Here is a 9,766-nt window from a genome sequence, read left to right as displayed (position 1 = left end):
ATCATCATTGCCACTACACAAAGTCCACAGCGACAGGCTACATTTTCCCCCATGTGGGTCAGTGATGCACTCTAGCTAAGCAGCTGCAGTATATTTCGCAGCGAAACTTACTCAAATAATATCTGAGACATCGCCCTTGACATCGATGACTGCGTCCAAACTCGCAGCCCTGCTTGCAGCACTTCATATTCATTAATCAGGAAAAGTTTCAGAAATAGTCTATCTTCCGTGAGTCCAACGTAGCCTTTCCAGAAGACCCCGGGGACCCCATGGACAACTTGTCCCGGACACGAGAGGAACAGCAGCCAGTTGAAAGAGGACATGTTACCGTCTTTCAATGACTGCTTAGTCACTCTGGTACCGTTGGAAACGAGCAAGCATACGCAGCAGCTCTATTTGCACAGGACCGTGGCGACTGCATCCCTTCCCAGATGTCAGGAACATACGCAGCGGGAAAGCTCCGGACTCTTGGTAACATGTTCACGTTCGCCCGATGGAGTTCCACAGGCATTGCAGGCAAGCAGACTTTTCCCCCTGGCGTCTCGTTTAACGTAATAGTTCTACAAAGCCCGCAAGTTGGAGAGACTTAATAAAGGGTAAATTAGGCATCCACCCAAATGTAGCAAATTGCTACGAAGGAAACCCATGCGGCTTCCTCGAAAAAAAAAAAAGCCTCGCAGTTGAACAAAAATTCGCACCCGACCAGGACAAATTTCGCTTCAAATGTGAGGCTTTTCTTTCGAGGAACCGAATCCGAACCGATTGAATCCCGCCCATGGCGGCCACATTTCGATGCGGGCGAAATGCGAAAACACCCGAGTACATAAATTTAGTTGCACGTTAAAGAACCCCAGGTGGTCCGGAGTGCCCCACTACGGCGTGCCTCGTAATCAGAGCGTGATTTTGGCACGTAAAGCCCCTTAATTTGCTTGTTAAACGCCCCACACACTTCAGGAGCCACTAAATTAAACTGTTAAACAAAATTAAATAATGGGGTTTTACGTGCCAAAACCACGATCTGAATATAAGGCACGCCGTAGTGGGGGACTATACTAATTCATTTTGTCCACCTGGGGTTCTTTAACTTGCACCTAAGTTGAAGTCCACGGGTGTTTTCGCATTTCGCCCTCATCGAAATGTGGCTGCCGTCACCGGGATTCGATCCCGCGACATCGTGCTTGACAGCACAACACGACAGCCACTAAGCAACCACGGCGGGTTGTTCGCGTCAACGAAATTTTAGTACATCGAGAGAGCGGCATGGAATTCTGCTTGCGCTAGCTCGCTCGCTACTCACCTTCTCCTTCAAATCCTTCAAATCAAATCAGTTTATTTTCATCACAAGGATGAGGGCAGGCTCGGGATAAAAGTGACATCAGTCACTTGAGGGGAACCCGAGCCTCCCTGATACATGGAATGCATTGAGGACAGACGAACAAAATTCGTTCATAGCAAGAAGGGGTTAATATTTACAAGTAATACACATAGATTCATCATGAACTGAAGATATAGATATACAGATTCTTTTACGGTTAAATTATACAGTATAATACATGAAGACAAATTCCAATATACACTGAAAGTTTACTTATTGACAAACAATATTGCGTTGATTTCATGATAAAAGGGCTTCCATAATAACACGTATGCCACATTCTTCAATTATTATCTTTTTTTATTTATTTGTTTAATAAAACAGGAACAGTGAAGCGAAGCATTTGTCGGCCAAAGTGTGTTCTGCACAATGGAATGATCTAGTGTTGTTGGTGACGAGTAGGGTATGGGATAGCGTATGGTTCAAGTTGAAAAATATCCAAAAAAGCTCGATTGCTACTGAGCACGGATTTTTTATATCTGAGGTACGAGGTAATACTCGTAAAGCCGATGAATTGGGATAATGTTACACCGCTTAAATAATTCACCCGTATGTGCATAGTAGTCCTCATGGCCATGCCGCACCCGAACCAATTGCTGACCGAAAATGACTTCGAAAATTGGAAAAAAGAAACAAGTAGAGCGTGACCGACATCACTATGCGTACACACAGAAAGCGTTGGAAGGCGATTGAACATGCAATTGCTGTCGATTGAACTTCACTGCAGCGCGGCTCTCGCAATAAATTACGGGGCGCATGCACATCATGAAAAAGAGCACTGTAGCGAGGAAAATTAGGGAAACGTAGTCGCTCCTCGACTTCAGTTAGACGTCGAATTTCCTTCCAAAATTTTTCTGGAGATCAGTATCACGACCGCCAGACACCTAGCACACTAGAAACACAAATTATTCGTAACGACTGCACCACCTTGAGCATTTTGCAGTCCATGTGCAGGCATCGACGTAAACGTTTCGAAGAAAAATCGCCAACAGGAATATGGAGAAACGTTTAATACAATATTAAGACCCCCTTCAGCACTAATGTTAGACCTCTAACTTTCGAGGCCTATCTCAGAAACGCCATTCCGACGCTCAGCACCACTGAGCAGCTTTCTAAAACCCGCATTCTTCCAGACAACGCCTTTCCAGAGCGCAAAGTACCACAGCGCGTACCTATCAAGCCTTCGCGTCGACACTTGTCTAAGTTTAACAAACGTGTAGTTCCAGTTGGTGTCCAATGATATATCGCTAAGTGTACCCACAGCAACGTTCCTTATGTCGAACGAGGTACCCCTGCGCCGGTGCTGGGACAGAGTCGGAACAGAGAACGCTTCCGATTCCTCGGGCAGCAGGGCTCTTAGCAGCATCAGCGTAGCCAGTATGACTGACTCTCTACAGTACCGTCGGTAGGCTCCCATGAAAAACTCGCCCTTCGCAGCCAGAACTGCAGCATCATTACTTGGGTGCACAGCAGATGAAACACGCATGTCACAGTGAACAGCTCGCATTATATTTGGATTCGTTCCGCTCAGAAACTCGTGGAGCCGTAGTGGATGGACCGCCGTGTTGTCAGCCAGCTTGATGACATAGCGGGCCTTCGCGCAGTGGTCGAAAGCCCATTGAACGGCCAAGTGGAAGGCATGAGTTGCGTTGGCACTTCCGTTCCGCACGGACGGTAGCACGATCAAGTCTCCCGCGACCCGACCTTCGACCTCAATCCATTTCCTGACGAGTGGTTCCTCGGTTTCTTTGAGAATGAAGGCGCCGGCCCACCTGAAAGCCTTCTTGCTTCGGTCTTCCAGAAGAGTGTTCCTGAAGTCGGCCCGGCTCCTCCAGTCGGACGCATCCGAGGACACCATGAACAAGGCGTCCAGGGGTCCTTCGCACTCTTTCCGAATCGACCAGTCTGGTGCTGCGACGCCGTTGTCTTCACCGTCCGATGGCTGCGACCCGATTTTGGCTGAAAGGGCGAATGACTCGCTGGCTAGAGCGGCTTTCAGCATCAGGTTGCGGACATCTTGTCGGTCATACAGGAAGGCAGTCGTGATCAAGGTGGCCAAAGCAGCGAACCAGGAAAACAAATAGAAACCCGCCCTCTGTTGCAACATTGCCGTTGCTATGCCTTGAAGACATGGCACGTACCCACTATGGGGTTGGGCCAAGAAACTAAGCGTTTTACTTTCAGTTATTCTATTTTTTGTATTTGGAATGCCCTCATAAAAACAATCACAAAAAAGGGGAAGGACGCTAGCTGGCAACTGCCACCAGGAGGCTAGGTCTGCCGGCTCTACAACAGGAAAGGTACACAGAAAGTCAACAGTGAAAAGTGAAAACAACAGAAGGGATACTCATAGGGAGAAAACAGTTAATATTTTATAATATAGCAATTAATGAAAAGGTCTGACTGCGAATAAAAGAGTTTTGTGTAATTTAGCAGTGAAAGCGGATAAATTGACTGTGAAACTTAAGAGAAATATGCGAAGATTGATTGCAAAATATAAAATAATAGTAATTTTGTATAACTGCAATGCGAATAGTAATGGAAGTAGTAAGTATCATCGTACGCGTCTTGCTGCTTGGAGGAAAACACCTTCCTGTAAATAACATGTAGTACAATATGTAGTAATATAATATGTAATATTATATAGTAATATGTAATAATATGTAGTATAAATCGGTAAAATCACGCTGACCTACCAAGACAGATTTCGGCACGACATTCAGGGCAAAGCAATGCTTCTTTAGTAACACCAGAGTCTCTTATTGAAGGATTCTTGAAATTCTCTGCTGTTTCTCGTAAAATCAATAAGGATAGCGCTTTGAAGTAAGACATGACCAGACTAACTTATTTGGTAGTGCTGCTTAGTGTCTCCTTAAAGCCAAAATAAAGCAAAGGTCGGGCGAAAGACACCGAAGCGAGCCGCAGATAAAAATGCGATGATAAAAATGCACAGCAATGCGATCGCCTTACGGCAATCAGAAACTCATCGATAGCTGAACAAATGTCCCTGTGAGAGTGCCTAATACGAAACGCTTCCAAAAACAGAAAAAACGAATAGGTATGGTCCATGAGGCTTAACGGCCCAAGGCGACACTAAGGCTTGTAGATACCTCGACACGGGATTCGGATTAGTTTCGATTCCATTGGCAGAGTGAATAGGCCTTTTTCTTTTGCTCCGTTGACATAAATCTAAGTACACATAGCGTTTCGGCACTTGGTGCCGACAAGCTACACAGTGTACTCGCTCGGGTAGGGCGTGCCTAAAGAAAGGAGAGGCTGGATATCTCTTCACCACCACTGTGGGAACTGCATCCGTGGAGACGCCTTTGTGCCCAATCTGCACGACTCGAGCAGGTACGGAGGAGCCCAATGTGCTACGAGCTAAATATCGCCTCCTGAAATCCGACTTCTGAGGTATGAAATTCGGCATATCACAAATATTACATTCGGTATTACAGGGTTATAGTAATTCTGACAGCCAAGAAATATCAATAAGTTTTCACACAGCATGAATAAATTGCTAAAGAACTGCAGAAAATCTCAAGCAATCACTGTTGGAAATGTCAGAAGCTTCCGCAGTGGTGCTCTTTCCAAATGCTCTTTCCAGGAACGAGATTTGAAATTAGGCGACGCGAAAGCGGAGGTAACCGTGATCGAACTCATACCGAACAGTTGGCTGAAAAACAGCGTATTCGTAGTGAACGTGTACAGCCCGCCCTCTGACCACAGACAGTCGTTCACATCGATAATAACGAAGGCGGCCTCAATGGCCAGGGGGGCCCCACTCATAGTGGCAGGAGATTTTAACGCGCCCCACGGAGCATGGGGTTACGCAAGGCCAGTGCCTAAGGGAGAGCGGCTATTGGTGGCAGTCACTACGTGCTCGCTAGAGCTGGTGACGGACCCCCGCTATCCGACTCGACTAGGCACGTCGGTGGCGCGGGAAACGACGCCCGACCTGACCTTCGTCAAGAACGCGCGAGGGGCCGAGTGGCGCAACCTGCACGAGAACCTCGGCAGCGACCACTACATACTAGCGGTCACGATCCCCATCAGGGCGGCACCACCGAGAGAATTTAAGGTCACCGACTGGGACGCCTTCCGCATAATAAGGAAGGAAGACACAAACGAATACGCGGATCTAGACAGTCTTTTTAGAAGGCTCAAAGAGGACGTTAACACCGCGACGAGGGTTGTCCAAACTGAACTGAACGTGGAAAGGATGGACGCGAGATTGGCACACCTATTAGAGGCAAAGAATTCCATCACGGCCAGGTGGAAAACGCAAAGACTGAATCGCAGACTACGAAAGAAAGTAGCGGCACTAAACCGGGAAATCGAAGCGCACTCGATCGAGCTTTCCAAGCAACAGTGGAACGAGGTGTGCGCGTCGGTAGACGGCCAAATGAGAACCGGGCGCAAATGGAACCTCCTAAAGCAACTGTTAGACGACAAACAATCCAAAGGAAGTCAGAGATTGGCAATCGATAGGATTTTACAAAAGCAAAAGGAGCAGGGCAAAACGGAAAGCGAGTTCCTAAAGGAACTGGCGGAGACGTATCTGCCGCTGGGCCCATCAGGCGACGGCGACTATCCACAATACGCCGGGGCAGAGGTCGAAGAACTCGACGCGCCTTTCACGGAATCAGAAATTTGGGATGCCTTACAAGGCCTCAACGGACGCTCCGCTACAGGCCCGGACGGGGTCTCGAACAAACTGTTGAGGAACCTAGACGGAAGGTCGGTCGAGAAGCTCACCGAAGAAATCAACAGAGTGTGGGAAACGGGAGAAGTACCAGAGGTGTGGAAAGAGGCCTCGGTCATACTTATACCGAAACCCGGTAAACCACTTGCGGCGGAGAACATGCGGCCAATATCGCTCACCTCGTGCGTAGGCAAGACGGCCGAACATGCCATACATAACCGAGTATCTCGGTACATAGAGAGAGAGGGCCTCTTCCCACATAACATGGTGGGCTTCAGACCGGGCCTCTCCACACAGGACGTAATGTTGCTACTCAAAAAGCATATAATTGACGGCATGACCAGAGACACCAGGGGCATACTGGCCCTGGACCTAACGAAAGCGTTCGACACGGTCAAACACAGATTTCTAATGGAAACGATCTCGATGATGGGGCTCGGCCGGAAATTCCACTCTTACATAGGCTCCTTCCTCAGAGACAGGAAAGCCACGATCAAAATTGGACAGGCCACGTCCGATTGGTACACGCTGGGCGCGAGGGGCACCCCACAAGGGGAGGTGCTCTCCTCACTATTATTCAATCTGGCAATGAAAGGGCTCTCTGACCGGCTGACGAGAGTAACCAACGTCAATCACGCCCTGTACGCAGACGACATTACGGTGTGGTGCCCGGGAGGGTCCGACGCAGAAGTCGAGCAGGCTCTTCATGAGGCGCTGGACACAACGGAAGAGTACCTGAAGGAAACGGGACTCCGTCTGTCACCTAACAAATCGGAACTGTTGCTGTACAGGCCCTCAAAACAAGGCATGAGGAATTTGACGCCGATCGATCAAATACCGATCAAATTACATACGAATGCCGGCCAGCCGATTCCCAGAGTGGACACTATACGAATCCTGGGGCTGCTAATTGAGGCGAAAGGTGGTAACACACAAACTGTCATGAAACTAACGTCCAAAACGGAGAACATGCTCCGGCTGATCCTCAGGGTGACGAACCGCAGAGGAGGGCTCAGCGAGAGCAGTCTCATCAGACTTTACCACGCCTTCCTCATGAGTCACGTCAATTACGTAGCCTCGGCGCTAAAATGGACCAAGAGAGACGCGGCCAAAATAGAGACACTGATGCGCAAGAGCGTCAAAAGGGTGCTAGGTCTTCCGATCACTACAAGCACGGAGCAGCTCGATCGGTTAGGGGTCCACAATTCACTATCAGAAATCATCGAAGCGCAGACCAAGGCACAGGTCGTGCGGCTGTCGACCACCAGGCCCGGCAGGCGCATCCTAGAAGAAGCAGGGATAAATGCCGGGGCAGAGTGCAACGCACACAAGATTGCGCTCAGCGCGGCGGTAAGGGGCACTTTCAAGGTAGAACCGCTTCCGAGAAACGTCCACCCGCAATTCAACGAGGGGCGCCGAAAGGCGAGGGCCCGAGCACTGCTGAAATCGACCGCCAACTGCCCGGGCCTGGCGGCGTTTGTAGACGCGGCCCAGTATGGGCGCAGCGACCGGTACGCGGCCGTCTCGGTACGCTGGGATGGCACAATAATTAACGCAGCATCGGTCAAGGGGGTAACGTCCGAAGTGGCCGAACAGGTGGCAATAGCCATGGCAATGAGAGACCCCGAACGTCCTTACGTCTACACAGATTCGCGATCGGCGGCAAGAGCATTCGCCTCGGGCTCGATATCCCGGGAAGCGGCGGCCGTCCTCGGCAGCGAGGGAGCCGCGGGTCAGCACCTCGTCAAATGGTTTCCAGCCCACATGGGGGCCGACGTGCACCCCGAATTTCCCAACGCCAACGAGCTGGCGCACGGACGCGCGCGAGGACTCACGCACCGCGGCGATCGTGGCGAGCGAGGTGGCGGGGAGGGAGGGGAGCACCGAGACCCGCTGCTCACCTTCAACGAAATAACAACACACTATCAGCTGTCGAGGAGGACCTTCCCACTCCCCCACGCTAAACTCACTAGACCACAGTCATCGATATTCAGAATGCTTCAGACAGGGTCGTTCCCCTCGAGAGGCAGACTGAGCCGTTATTCACCAGAAGTAGAGCCGCAATGTCCGGATTGTGGCGAATCTTACTGCTCGCTAGCGCACATGCTTTGGCAATGCTCCGCGTTAAGCGGCACCGTGTTCACTAAAGAAGAAGACTGGGTGGACGCCCTGCAAAGTGACGACCACCAGACCCAGCTCCGGGCCGTCCAGAGGGCTCACGAAAGGGCGGAGGCTCACGGGCTTCCCGTCCCAACGTGGGTGCGGCCCGCGACCCCTGCCGCCCACTAAACCAAGAGTGGGTGGGGAGGGGTTCCTCAGGACACATTAAAGTTATTTCCTCCTCCTCCTTCCGCAGTGGATGGGCACCTCACTTGAGCTCTATCAGCGTCTTCGTCAAAAAAGAGGCTCCGCGCGAAGGATGAAAGACAACAAAGCAATGCCGTATAATATATGTTGAGTTGCAAATAATAGATCACTTCAATGCAGTACAACACGATTTTATTATTTACTTCGCCTGTACACTTCTTATTGCTCCAAGCCCAAATCACTCTTCCCATGACACGGGAGTTGGGGAAGTCGCGTCAGTACTAAAGGCAGGAAAACAGCACACAAACGCATGATCTCTATATATCAAACATAAGATTAGCTACGGAATACTCCCTTTTATTAGGATAGTGAAATTTAGAGAGACATGAATATTATCACAGGCGCTTTCTTTTTTCACCAGACAGCCAGTACAAATATCGCGCAAAGTAGAACTTTTTCCATTGGTTCTGTGCACCACTTTCTTATATATTTATTCGTTCCCGCTTAGTTGAAATACAGAGCTAAAATTCCCTGAGATGAATTAGTATATAGCGGGGATATAGTATTTCCTTGTTTTCTGACCATAGCTATAGAACACACAAGGTGCAATGTTGCCGTTCTTGTTCGTGTGATGGCTTTGTAAACAGACACATTTGCCTTGTAATGCCGAAACACAGTTCCGAATAAAAAAAAGAAATGAGAACAACTTGTTCCGCCCGCGTTATTTCTCGCAACGGACAGTGCAATTTTGCGAAAAAGTCTATGGTATTTGTGTAAGAACTTTATTAGTATAATGAATAAATAATTGGTAATTCGTTTGCTGCGCTGCCCACAAGTTAAATTCACTAGCAAGTATCAAAATGCTACTATAAGCTAGGCGTTGGTTTCCTTGTGCCTAAATGAGAGAGAGAGGGAGAAAGAGAGAGAGAGAAAGAGAGGGAGAGAGAGGAAAAGCAGGGAGGTCAACCAGACGAGCGTCCGGTTCGCTACCCTACACCGGGGGAAGGAAAAGGGGGGAACAGAGAGACGAAAGCGGGATAGAAGGAACACTGTGTGTGCACGCAGCAAAGCGCCTTGAAATCCGTCAAGTCCAAGCATGTGCTCCGCCGATACGTTGAGCTGCCGTCATTTTGCTGTCTCAAGCTAATCTTTGTGCTTCCCCGTAGTTGGTGATGCACGATTAAGTCACCTGTAAATTTTAAAGTATCAAACTACGCGAAATGAAATGAAAGGCGGGGAATTACGAAGTACAATCAGTTTTAATGTAGTGTTGCAACATACGTGCAATGCTGCCTCTTTAATTTTACTTGTTGGCGAAAAGACACTGTCAACGATGTCGTCTAGCCTCATTTCTTTTTTCTTGAAGCTTTCTCGCTAGG

Source organism: Dermacentor albipictus, chromosome 10, assembly GCF_038994185.2.
Source record: "Dermacentor albipictus isolate Rhodes 1998 colony chromosome 10, USDA_Dalb.pri_finalv2, whole genome shotgun sequence".
Lineage (NCBI taxonomy): Eukaryota > Metazoa > Arthropoda > Arachnida > Ixodida > Ixodidae > Dermacentor > Dermacentor albipictus.
The sequence above is the reverse complement of the archived record's forward strand: the minus strand, read 5'-3'. Positions refer to the sequence as shown.